The sequence below is a fragment of the Galeopterus variegatus genome, unplaced genomic scaffold (assembly GCF_000696425.1).
Source record: "Galeopterus variegatus unplaced genomic scaffold, G_variegatus-3.0.2 Scaffold4678, whole genome shotgun sequence".
Classification (NCBI taxonomy): Eukaryota; Metazoa; Chordata; class Mammalia; order Dermoptera; family Cynocephalidae; genus Galeopterus; species Galeopterus variegatus.
The window spans coordinates 58720-72238 of record NW_007730789.1 but is presented as its reverse complement, the minus strand read 5'-3'; the positions used below and the strand labels follow the sequence as shown (position 1 = coordinate 72238).

General features: G+C 43.4%; 1 protein-coding gene across 1 annotated transcript in view; it reads left to right on the top strand.

Moving 5' to 3' along the window:
- Positions 1–13519, top strand: part of GMDS (GDP-mannose 4,6-dehydratase) — a 205682-nt gene that overhangs the window by 153438 nt on the left and 38725 nt on the right. The gene's annotated exons all lie outside the window — the stretch shown is intronic.

Here is a 13519-nt window from a genome sequence, read left to right as displayed (position 1 = left end):
CACTGTTTTCAAAACATTAAATAAGAACAATCCCTAAACTAGCCACTGCCAGGGTTTACCTCTTATATTCTGCTCTTCCAGCTTATATGTTTTTATTCCTACTTTTAGTTTTCTGTCTAAAAGTTCCTGATTGTGGTGAGTTAGGACATGCTGGCTGTGGAGCAGGGAGCCCGCTGGACAGGATATTTTCCTAGTCTCAGAGTACATGTGATTACTTTCTTAAGTGCACCTTGTTATGGTATTTTTCAAGGCCTGTGACAACCTGCGTGGATTATATCCATGGGTTTCTCCCTCAGCCTTCCTTGCCCATGTGCTTATTTATCCCTGACAGGATTTTGCAAAATAGTGAGGCAGTTTCGGCTCTCACAAAGCCACTTTACTCTCTGCCACGGCATTATCTTTATTTATTGCTTCTGCCCATTGCCATAGACTTTGCTTGACTTTTCCCTATGGAAATGATATCCAGCAATAGCCTGGCGATTTGAGTTCCCCTCCAGTGTGACCATCAGTTGCCGTTTTATGGACTGAGGTCCTCTTCGTGGTCTGCTGGCATTTTCATCATAGGGCATGTAGTTCTACAGATCAGTCCTGACTTCTTGAATCACTTAGTCACTGTTCTAGTGATTCATCTGCATTTTAGTTTGTTAGTTCTAGAGACACCGTGGTGTTTGCCACTGTTCCTGTGTAACTGTTTGAAATGGCAGTTTGAAACTGGCACCTCCCGTGTCTTCCACGGCAAGCATAGAGAGCTTCCCACGCTGCCTCTCTCAGCCTCTGCCCCGTGCCTGCATCTCCTGCAGCCTTCTCTCTCTGCCTAGGGTTGCTCTTCTTACTGACTTTGAATTTCTGCCCTCAAACTCCACCTGTCTTTCCTTGATCATTAATTTTATTCAGTTTTGATGAAGGCATCTTTTACCCTATTTTCCGTCTTTTGCTTGCCAGTTTGCCACATGGTTCTCATTTGTTTTGAGTTCCTGGTTTTTCTTTCCAGGGTTTCCAATAAAATATTTCTAACAAAACATGTGGGTCTATCATGAGGGGTGCTTATTTTGAAAAGCCTTTTGTACATTTCTCTCATGGCTTAGATATTTTTTCCTTAATATTCCTTCTAAAATTGATTCACTATCTGCCATTTGGGCAGAGAGCAGACAAGAGAAATAGAGGCAAGGAAGGAGGGACAACAGCTTACTACCCACGTACCATGGTGTTGCTTTGCCTCTTATTTTGTGACTCACTCACAAACACGTGCATGTCAGTCACCAGTGGGATGAAGCTCCCTACACTGAGCCATTTGCCCTGCCTCAAAGCTTTCGCTCTGCTTCTGTCTTAAATGAACTCTTCCAGAGTGGATTGCTGAAATCTCCACTATTGCAGTCTCAGTCCATGTTGTAGTTTCTCAGAGTCATTGAACCATTTCAGCAAATTCTCGATTTTTGTCATGTTGTCTGTTAAGTAAGGAATGATTAGCTATTTAGATCCTAAGGTAAGTGCTCTGTTCCTACTTTAATGTTATGCTAGTGGCCATTCCGAATGTAATTATAGTAGTCATAAAAGGAAAGTAAACTTTGTAATCATGAAGTCTATAAGATGTTTGCTATGTTTCAGTCCCTTTATACACAGCTGAAGTAACTTTTCATTATTTTGTCTGTACATTGAGTACCCCATAGTACCATAATCTGAGTGGTAACTGGCAACAAACATTAAATCTCCTCGTCATTTCTGGATTACCTTCAACAAATATTTTTAATCCCTTGGTTTAATATTCTAAGGCCCTTAGCTAAGTACCCCTGATATAATTAATCCCTCTATTTACTCCTGTGCCATCAACCTCTGTCAACAGAGAGCCTGGGGAATGTTAGCTCATTTTGGTATATGTATGATCAAAATGAGAAGATCAAAGTTATAAAAATTGTAAAATACATTTCAAAGCTAATTTGATTGTTTATTTTTCGATTTATATGTATAACTTTAGGGTCACATTAACGCCTTAGTGTATTTATGTACTTTTGAAACTTTGTCATTGAGGTCAGGAATCTATTGAATGATTCAGACCATAGAATAATTGATTATGCAACAATGAAGCTTTTAGGTTATTTACATCCATAATTTAAAATGGCTGGTGAGAACTTATTAATGTGGTTGGATATAGTGGTGAGAGAGATTCTGGGCTTCTCTTCTTTAAGCAAATCCAAAAATGCTGAAACTCGGTCACTATCTTTTGATATAGAGGAGACATTCTTAACCTTTCTTATGCTATGGACTCCTCCGGCAATCCGATGAAGCCTATGGATATTCTCAGAATAACATTTTTAAAAGTGTAGAACAAAATACTTAGAATTACAAAAGAAACTGACTCTATTAGTATGTGAGTATATTTAAAAGCCAGGTTTGTGAAATAGTAATGTGCCATAACATGTTATAGAACAAGACCTGGCCATGGGCCTAGGAACCTCTGGAACTTCAAAGCAGTGATGGCACAAGGGGCACCTGAAGGTGCCTGCAGTCACTGTGCTATCTTGTCAAAGAAGCAACATCTCTCTTGGTAGTGCTGTTGCTGCTGAGGATTGTGGCCTACATTCAGAATGAAGGGTGTTCTCAGTTTCAGATAGAATTTAGTGAAGATGGGGATGTGTATTTTTCCTGTCCGAATCCATGTGCCACCCTGAATTCTATTTGTGGATCCCATGGATCTTTGGTTAAGTACCCCTGATGTAATTAATTTGATTAGCTAAGCTGACTTGTGATTTCCATTCATTTGTGAAGAATCTCTGTTTTGCTCCAGAAAAACTAGATAGTTACTGTGGTACCACTTTCTCTTGTTTAAATCATGACAGATTGTTCTGTATTTATCACCAGCTGATACACCTCTGTACAACAGGTAGAGAAGAGATGTCCGATTTGGCTAATTTCTGATAATTGGAGTCACAAAGTGTTTTTAAATTAATGTTTTCTGTAAAACCAGGAGACTTAGTCTAATATTTATTTTGAACTAATTTTAATTAACTAAAACTAATTAACATTTGTTTTAAACTTAGTTAATATTTGTTTTAATTGAGAAAGTAGGAAAGACATTAAGGAATGGGACCAGAGGTTCTTGGAGGATATGGAAAGTGGCAAAGAATTGTGACCAAGGAGTTATCACTGAAGGGGGGAAAAACAACTCCCCACATTTTAGAAGTGAAGAGTCTCAAGCTGAAGGCGTGTCCCTGGGGCAGCGCATCTTCCTTTCGGTGTCAGTGAGTGAAAGGAGCTCGCAGATCTGGTAAGGGACTGCAGTGTGGTTGGCCTTCTGGAGCAGGAGTCGAGCCCTTAAAACAAAACTATAGAATGCTCCGTGAGTAGAGCACCCCGTGTGTTTTCTACTCTGATTAGTGAGAGTTTCAATTTGCCTTTGGGGCTAAAAATGTAAACTCATTAAAAAAATCAGTACCATTCATTCAACAAATATTTTTGTGTCCATAATTTACCTTGAGCATACAAAGCAAACAAAGATGTCACATTTGTTTAGTCTGGCTAGAATTCATCCCTGTGCTGGAGTAACAACCACATAATTGTATGATGTTCCAAACTGTAATTGTAAATTTTTTTGAACAAGAATATAATTCCATTAGAATGAGGAAAACTCATATCATAAAAATACCAAAACCATGAAAATTGGGTTATGGGGAGTGAGGAATAAAAGTTTCTGAATGTAGAGCCGGGCCTCGGGCTGGGCTGGGGCAGCGAGCACTGAAGCTGGGAGTGCAGTGCACAGAGAGAAGCCTGGCGGAGGGGTGCGTCCTCTGCTCCAGAGCCGTAGCCGGCTCCCCAGGGCCTGCCCAACAGACCACAGACTGGCACATGTGGCCGACTGCAGAGTAACCTCTAGTGCATTTACATAAACACAGGACTCTGTACTCCCCAAACGTGGCCAGTGCATTTGTCTCTCCTTTTGTTCATGCTGACCCCGCCCCACCCCCATTATTATGCCTCGCATCCCCTGTCTCCACTTTTTTGTTTGGCTGTCTCCTCCGTGGGCCCTTCTTTATTCTGTCCTGATCATCTGTCCCTCCTTTAAGTCTCTATCCCCTACACCCACACCCACACTTCATCACCTTCTCAGCACACCTCTTCCAAACCCCATGGCCTCCCTTTTGTAGCCTCTTGGAGCCTCTTTCTAATCTGCACAAAACAGGCAGGCACAGAGGGGTCAGGGTTCTGCTTTGTTTCACCTTTGTGTTTCCTGCAATCTGACCTGCTGCCTCTTATGGTGGCAGCACCCTCTTGATGCCCTTCCTGCCCGCTGAGCTCCAGCCCTTCTAGATCCACAACTGGCTGACTCCTGGCCAGCTCTGGAAAAACGTTTGCATCTGGCCCCAGCTGCTAAGTGAATGTCTGCTCTACTGGGCTCCTGCTGACTGGGAGAGACTGATTCAGGATGGAAAGTGATGTTTTATCGTTACTCTCATTGACTAATAACTTTCACTTGCAGAACAGCAGTAAACAGTGCAGCTGCTTGTGTGGTCTTAGGCATTTCCAGCTCACTGTTATCATGAGGCTCCTCACGTATCTATGAAATCAAGTTAGAGGAAGCGTTTTTCTGGTCTCTGGTTATCTTTTACCACATTTAGTTCTTTTGCAGACAGATCTCTCTTTTGAGGCAACATTTGTAGTTAGGAAACTCTGGCTCATTCATTGAGATTTTAAAAATGGAATTTGCTTCATATGTAGTGTTTGTTTCATTATTAATTTTAGGATAAGGTCATTGGGGGAATTACGTGCCTAAACTTAAGACTCAGTGCCATCTGATTCATTCAAGTAATGATTCTTGAGTACTTTCTGGTGACAGGCACTCTTCTGAGTGGCAGGAACAATGAGAAAGAAAGAGAGAGAGAGGAAACATTCCAACTAAGTAGGTTAAGAAAAATGTATTGATAACAATGACAGTTAAAATGTTATTTATATTAGATGATTACAAGAGAACATAAACCATGTCCCATTAGCAGAGTGGTTTGCCATGTGGTGGTGACTGTAGTGTTCGCATTTTTTATCTATTAAAAATGGTCACTGAAATTGAATCCTTGAGGTCAGAAATGCCACATGTTGTAATTCTTTACCCAGGAAGCACAGCAAATAACATTCCAGCTCCTGAACCCAGGATCTTGGCTAGTCCCTGAGAAACCATTCTGGAGCTCTCCATGAGGTCCACCCCTCTTCACTTCAGACAGAGAGAGAGGAAGGGAGGAAGGAAAAAAAGAAAAAAGGTTAGGGAGGGAGGGAACCTCTGTCCTCACTGAGCTCACAGGCTTGCTACACAGGTGAAGATGTGAGCATGCAGAGTCGAGTGTGGGGGGCACTCTGAAGTGAAGCAGGCCAGGACAGGATGGGGTGAAGGCAGGTATTCCAGGTGACCAGGTGGGGAGGTTCTGGGAAGAGGGGCCCAGGCAGAGTGTTGTGCACTGTGGGAAGAGCAAACACCCAGGCTCGAGCTGGGACTGGGGAGGAGGCAGGGAGGAAGTCAGGCTGGAGAGGCCAAATCATGAGAAACTGGGAGGCCACAGTGTGGAGCCACAAGGGTCTGGAGAGGCAAATAGCATATGTCACAAGTCACTTTGCCTGTCTTTAAATTCCTCCCTATATTCTTTCTTGTTGTTTCAGCTGAAAAGCCTGAAAGAGGTTTGGCTTTATTCATTAATTTATTATGAACTTCTCTTCTGCTGTGTTTGAAATGTTTTTCCTTACTGAAATTATTTAAATACTTTTTCCCAATTTGCTTATACTTTAGAAAATAATAATTCTTTTAACATTTGTAGGATACTTAAATATATATTTCATTTAATTTCTTACAAAGAAATAGAAGTTGTCTTCAAATGGCTTTTCACTTTAAAATTTCAGGTGTATTTCTACCTCTGTGCCATTCTAGGGGATTCCATGGTGAGCAGGAACAGGCAAGGGCCTGCCCTGTGAAGCTTACAGTCTAGCACAGTGCATGGGGGTTGGGGGCTGATTTTTGTCATCATGCGCCCCAGCTCTTGCTTTCAGTAGATTTCACAGTATTAAAAATGTGCACCCTTGGGCCGGCCCGGTGGCACACTGGATAGTGCGCCACTTGGGAAGCGCGGTGACGCTCCCGCCAAGGGTTCGGATCCCACATACAGACCGGCCGCTCACTGGCTGAGCGAGGAGCAGGGGCAACACCGAGGGTTGCGATCCCGTTGCCGGTCCCGGTCCGGTATGGGCGTGACACTGAGGGTTGCGATCCGTTGCCGGTCACGAAAAAGGACAAAAAGACAAAAAAAAAAAAAAAAAAAAATGTGCACCCTTTAATCATACTTGTCTTTAGTACATGAAGAGGAAGCACGAGGAGGAACCCAGGTGGCACCACTGGTGAACGGCTCACGCTGCATGCCCTCTGGTGACAGGAGCAGCTCGCCTGCTCTGACCTCCAAACTGTAGACCCCAGACGAAGGTCTGTTCCCTGAGGGTGCCCATTGTGGGGAGAAGACTAGTCCTGGGGCGGCAGTGTGAGAAAGTTAGGAGCATGCCCTCCCCACCCCTGTGGTTTCTCAGAGACTAGCCAAGATCCTGGGTTCAGGAGCTGGAATGTTATTTGCTGTGCTTCCTGGGTAAAGCATTACAACACGTGGCATTTCTGACCTCAAGGATTCAATTTCAGTGACCATTTTTAATAGATAAAAAATGTGAACACTACAGTCACCATCACATGGCAAACCACTCTGCTAATGGGACATGGTTTATGTTCTCTTGTAATCATCTAATATAAATAACATTTTAACTGTCATTGTTATCAATACATTTTTTTTAACCTACTTAGTTAGAATGCCTCTTTCCATGTCTGTTTAATTTTCATGAAGTTATAAAATTAACATGTAGTTATAATGCCTTTGAAGGGGTGAAAGGACTTTAAAGACGATGGAGAATTATCATTATTATGGTCTAAGAGAATTCTCTTTTACTCTGAATTCTGAATCTTTATATAGTGTAACTGTTAAACCTTTGACATAATTGTTATGGTAAAGCTTTGAAATTTATAATCTTATCTGTCTTGTCCTTTGAAGTCTTACCTATTATTTCAGTGATATTAAATTATCAACCTTCTTGTGTCATTCTGATAGCCCATTTTCTTTTGTACTTGTTTTTGCATTTTAATCTTGATATTTGTATATTTGACATTTAGATTCCTCATTAGTTTACATGCTGTCTTCATTCATTGGGCAAATACTGTGCCAAGCACTTTCAGGCACAGGAGACACTCCAGAAACAAGACAAAACCCTGTCCTCATGAAGCTTATATTTTAATGCATAAGAAGATAGATAAAATAGAAGATTAAAATGAAGAATGAAGGAAGCAGGATAAAGGGTGGATAAAGACAGAGATGATAGCCTTGGATTTTTTTAAAGAGGGAGGAAGGGAGACCTGCAGGGAAGGAGGTGGTAAAGAGCACACGCATACGGAGGGGAAGGCCAGGGAAAGGCTCCAGGCAGGGACAGGCTGGCCAGAAAGACTGGATCCTAGTGAGGGAAGCGGGTGGTAGGTAGTGAGGTGGAGAGGGACCATGCGGAACTAGTGAGAGGCCACTGTACTAGTTCTAGGGAAGGTGATGGTGGCCCACGACAGGGCATGGGGCAGAAGTGGTGAGAATGGTCACATTTCTGTGGACTGTGAAGGAAAGGAGGCAGGGTGGTTTCTAGATTTGTTCTGAATGGGTGCTATTTACAGAAAGGGAGGGGCCAAGGGAAGAACTTTGGGGCCAGCTCACCGTGAGATGGTATTGGGCACGTCGAGTAGACGAGGAATGGTGGACCTGGAGGTGAACCTTTGGTGCCCTCTGCACAAAGATGGTGACCTAGGACTGGATGACACAACTGGAGGGGGAATGGGAGGAGAAAAGGCTCAGTGCTGAGCCCCTGGGCTGGAATAGGGATGCAGGGACCTGGCAGGACCTGGCACGAGAGCCTGGAGAGGCTGGCCCATGAACTGCAAGAATGTGGGAATCCAGGAGCCAAGTGAAGAAAAGGGGAGTCAGGCAGTATTTTGTAGGCCTGGGGTTTTAAAAAATTCATTTATTTCTGTCAGTCTGATTTTTTGTTCTTCTTATTAGGTACAATATGTTTCTACTCTTAACTAAGTCTCCATGCCTCTGAAAATGCAGCTCTCTTCTTGTGATTGAAAACATACTCCATCGTCAGCCTGTAGTATTGAAAAGATGTAGTAAAAAATAATGACAAAAACCAAAAAAATTACTCATTTCAGCTCCCAGTTATAACTATGGTTTAATTCAGGGGTCAGAAAGCTACTTCTGTAAAGGTCCAGAAAGTAAATATTTTCAGCTTTATGGGTAATATTGTTCTGTGTCTCAGCTGTTCAGCTCTGCTGTTATAGCCTGAAAGCAACTATAGGAAACTTGTAAACAAATGTGTGTGGCTGTGTTCCTATAAAACTTTATCACAAAAACAGGTGGTAGGCCACATTTGGCCTGTGGACTATGGTTTTCTGGACCCTGATGTTTTAGTGGATTTTAGAATCATACTTATAACCTTATAACCTTTAGAGGTTGATGAAGCTATAAAGTACTTTTCTGATTTTAAAAAAAAAGAAACCACTTAATTTGTAACTTTATATTATAAACAGTCTGTGAACAGTTAGATTTTATCAGCCAATCTTATCCTCCAGCATTTTGAATATCATGCATATGCTTCATTTTTAATGGAGTTACTTAAAAATCTGCAGACATGCAACCATCTTCCCTGTATCTTCCCCTGCCTCATTTACTGTCTTCAGCCTAACTGCTTTTAATCCTTATCCATGAGTTATGTCCTCTGAATAACAACCTACTACTTATGTAAATTGGATTCTCTAGCATAAGTAAAAGCTTCTAAGTTGTACAAACTTTCCTTATTCTGCATTGTAATGATTGAGGTGTTTGGTTCACCGTGAATATAACATACGTGTATATAATGTATGTAGTATATAACATTCACCGTGAGCATAAGTGGCTCCACCACTGGCTGTAGCTTCTCTGTCTAGTTCAAGTGCTTACCTGTTCTCAGGATTAAATAATATACACATGTAAAATGCTTAGAATGATGTTTGCCCCACACTGAGTTCTTAAAAATACTACCTGTTCTTTTCATGTAGCTGTTTAGGCATCACATATATAAATGAAAAAGTAGCCAAGGAAAGAGAAAAAACCCACAACATCTCTTTGCTGTTCAAACTTGACTGCAAATAATTGAAAAAGACTTGGAAAAGACTGCAAATTTTATTGGATATGAACTTAAATAGTTTAAGTACTGGCTTAACAGATATTTAGTGTTAGAAACGATCTTAGAGATCATCTATTTCAGGATTTCTTAATCTGCAACCCATAGACTGTAGGCAACATTTCGTTTGTGCCTGCGTACACATGCTTGTGTGCAGTTCTGTTTCTCTTTAGAGCATCAGATTTCTGTGAGACACCTCCCAGAGGTCTGAGTCTGGGCATGGCTGACACCTGCTTCCACTGTGAGCGCCACACGGTCATGGAGACCCACTGTGGGTTCCAGCTCTGTTGCTTCCTCAACAGTGGGACTTGCAGCAGTTGCATCTCTCTGAACCGCAGGACCTGGCTTTTGTTTCCCCTAGAATTGTCAGGAAGTTTGAACAAGAGCACTTTCAAATTGTGAAGTATCACATAGAGGTATAACCGTGAAGGTGAGGAAACTGCGTTCAGAGGGAGCAGTGGGAGGGTCTGACAACAGTTACCACCAGTGGTCCCAGAGCCCTGACACCCCTCTCCTGAGGTCTTCTTAGTATGCTGCCCCCTCAACATGGGGCCACAGCTTTCTCTGAGAACAAAAATTCCTAGTGCCAAGACCATTCAACAGGGAAAGAATAGCCTTTTCAGCAAATGGTGCTGGGACAACTGGATATTCATCTGTAAACAATGAAGTTGAACTCTAGCCATATAGAAAAATGAACTCAAAATGTATCATAGAACTAAGCGTAAGAGATAAAACAATAAAACTCTTAGAATAAAGTATAGGAGTAAATTGTCACAAAAGCACAAGTGACAAAAGAAACTGGAGATGAATTGGAATTTTGTGCTTCATGGGACACCATGAAGAAAGTGAAAAGACAGTCATCATAATGGGTGAAAAAATTGCAAGTTATATATCTGATAAGGGACTTGTATCCAGAATATATGAAGAAGTTTTACAATTCAGTAACTAAAAGACAAGTAGCCCAATTTAAAAACAGACAAAGGATTCAAATACACATTTCTGCAAAGAGATACAAACGGCCAATAAGAACATGAAAAGATGTTCAACATCATTAGTCATCAGGAAAATGCAAGTCAAAACCACAGTGACATACCACTTCACACCACTATCATGACTATAATCAAAAAGGCAGACCACAACAAGTATTTGGTAGGATGTGGAGAAATTGAAACCCTTATGCATTGCTGGTGAGAATGTGAAATGATGCAGCCGATTTGGAAAACAGTATGGCAGTTCCTCAGAATATTAAACGTAGTCTTAACATATGACCCAGCAACTTCAATCCTAGGTATATATTTAAGAGAAATGAAAGCATGATAAATGATTCTTCACAAGATGGCAGAATAGATGGTCCCTAGCGTCACTCTCTCCCACAAATCAACCAATTTACAACTATTAAAAAGCAACGACAGCCAAGCTGGGGCTGCTAGAGCTCATGGGATGAGGAGGAGAGACGTACGGAGTGCATGAAGGCAGGAGAAGCCACGATGAGAGAAAGAAGGGACTGCTCCCACCATTTTGAGCCCTGGCTGCTTCCAGGCTGGCCCTGCTGAGCACACGGAGCAAGAGCTGGCAAAAGTTGCAGTTGTGCCCTTCCTATAAAGTTGCTGGGAGGCGGCAGGGGAGAAGAGGGCCTTGGCCCCTAGGCAAGCAAGACCACTAACAGGTTTCCTGTGGACCAACAGAGGAACGAGGAGCCACAGACAACTGAAAAAAGGAGCCACACAGAGGCCGGTGAGTCATTGCAAAGAACTGGCGCATGGCCCGTCCCATGGGAAGTGTTTGGAGTGCAGGCAGTGGGGGAGATGGGCACACCAGGGGAACATTGGGGCACAGCATGGACATGATCTGTCCCCCAGTCAGTGCAGGCCCACTCTGTGTAGACTGGTCAGGGATACAGAACTGCAGGGGGAGCAGTTTGCTGAAAAGACTCAGGCCCAGACCAGAGGTTCCACACAACCCAGGTGCACTGGACCTCATGAAACCTGGAAGTACATACAAGGTCAACCATTGAAACCTAAGCTTCACAAAACGCCTTCCTCAGGGAATCAGCAGCAATAAAGCAATTTATCTCAACTACAGAGCTCCCAAGCCAGGGAGTAGGGAGGGCCAAGGACCTCAGCTCTCCTCCCGCTGCCCTCCACACACACCCCAGCAATGACCACCAAGCAGCTGCAGGAAGCTCCCCAGGCTCCCAAGCTGGGGCAGTGGGGGGCTGAGGGCCATTAGCCACACCCCCCCAACATCCACAGCCAGCCCAGTGATGACCACCAAGCCCCCACAGGAAGCACCCTGGGCTCCCGAGCCGGGGCAATGACGGGGCTGATGGCCTCAGCCATGCACCCCTGACATCCACAACCAGCCCAGCAATGACCACTGAGCTGCCACAGGAAGCTCCCTGTGTTCCTGACCTGGGGTGGGGGGGGGCTGAGGGCTTCAGCCACACCCCACTGACATCTGAATCCAACCCAGCAACGACCCAGCAGGCATTGGAAGCCCCCTGGTCTCCCCTGATGGAATGAGAGGGTGGCCATGTGCCTTGTTCACACCCCCCTCTTTCCCCCTCTTCCCACCCTGTTTCCCTCCCCTTTTCTCCTCTCCCCCCACCCCCAGTTTGCTCTGCAACAACATCTTAGAATGAGACATAGAACCAGGGGAAGCTGAACCCAGCTGCAACTAGGTAGGCTGTCACTGCTGCTGGCACCCCGCTGGGGTCCTGAGGGCTGAAGCTGGGGGAAGCTGAACCCAGCCGCAACTAGGTAGGCTGTGCGCACTGCCCCAGGTCCTGCTGGGGTCCTGAGGCATGGACCTGGAAGAAGCTGAATCCAGCCACAACCAGGTAAAGAGCACACCAAAAACTCCATTTTCACGCAGGTAGCCTACCATAGCCACTGTAATTGCCATGGCTGCCGCAAAAATGGCCAGTCTCTATAGTAGCAGTCACAGCCACTGTGCAGATAGCCTGCCAGACTTCCAACTACATTGACACAAGGCGAGGCACCAGTGGAGACCAGGACCAAAAAAGAAGAGGAGGTCCTCTCTCTCCACAAAACATACTCCAGAGTAATAGAAGAATCATCTAATTTACAGTAATAGGGGAGGACTTGATCACACCTGTCTCAGCACTGGACAGATCATCTGGGCAACAAACCAACAGAGGAACAGTCAATCTATCAGATGGAGAGAACAAATCTACGGTTATTAGAGGGAAGAGGGGGAAAGGGTAGAGGGGAGGGGAGGCATTGGATATTGGATCAGGGGTATAAAGAATAAGTATGGTTTATAACGGTGAATATGCTATTAAAAATAAATTAAAAACAAAAAAGAAAGCAAGCGTGATAAATGAAAGAAGCCAGTCACAAAAGGCCACACACATATATACCTGCTGCCTCCTCCCAAATATATTTTTTCTGGGGGTAGTGATGGGTGGTACCGGGATCCAGATCCTTGACCTTGGTGTTATAACACCACACCCTAACCAGCTGAGCTAACTTGACAGCCTTAAGGCCACACATTGTATGATTCCTTTTGCATGAAATGTCCACAGTAGACAAATGCGTAGAGGCAGAAAGTAGATTAATGGCTGTTGGAATAGGAGCTGGGGACTAGGGAGTGACTGCTAATGGGTATGGAATTTCTTTCTGGATGATGAAAATGTTCTGGAATTAGATGGTGGTGAATTGTAAAATTTAAAAGGGTGAATTTTATGGTATGTAAATGATATCTCAATAAACTGTTTTTACAAAAGAAGAAAATGGTCTCAAATCTGCTTTCTCATTTGAAAGATTGTGGGTGAAATATACTTTTTTTTTCTTTATTTCATGGCTGCCATGTGAGCTTTACTCACAGGTCTGAGTGATAAGTGAGTCGAGTCCTGGTTGAGCAATTGCCTAAGTTCCCTTAATACCTTCTGCATATACAAGGCCATAGCTTCTGCTCAGGGGACACTCAGGACCAGGCCAGGATGGAGGTCAGTGGCCTTACTCACCCCAAAGAGGGTTTTTTCCCAGGTGAGGATTGAAGTCATTCACAAGGTAGCAGGAGAATAGTGTTTGTAGTGTGCCCAGCTGTGTTCAGCCCGTGAATAAACCCATGACAAAGATTTTCAGTCTCCTTATTTTAAAGGATTTAATTTAGGTTAATTTGTTCATTATTTGTAGAGATAATTTAAGAAAAAAGCATATCAGTTATATTTACTTAAAAAAATACTTTAAGGAACTGCGAAATATTGAATTAATTCTGAACACCCTCTTAG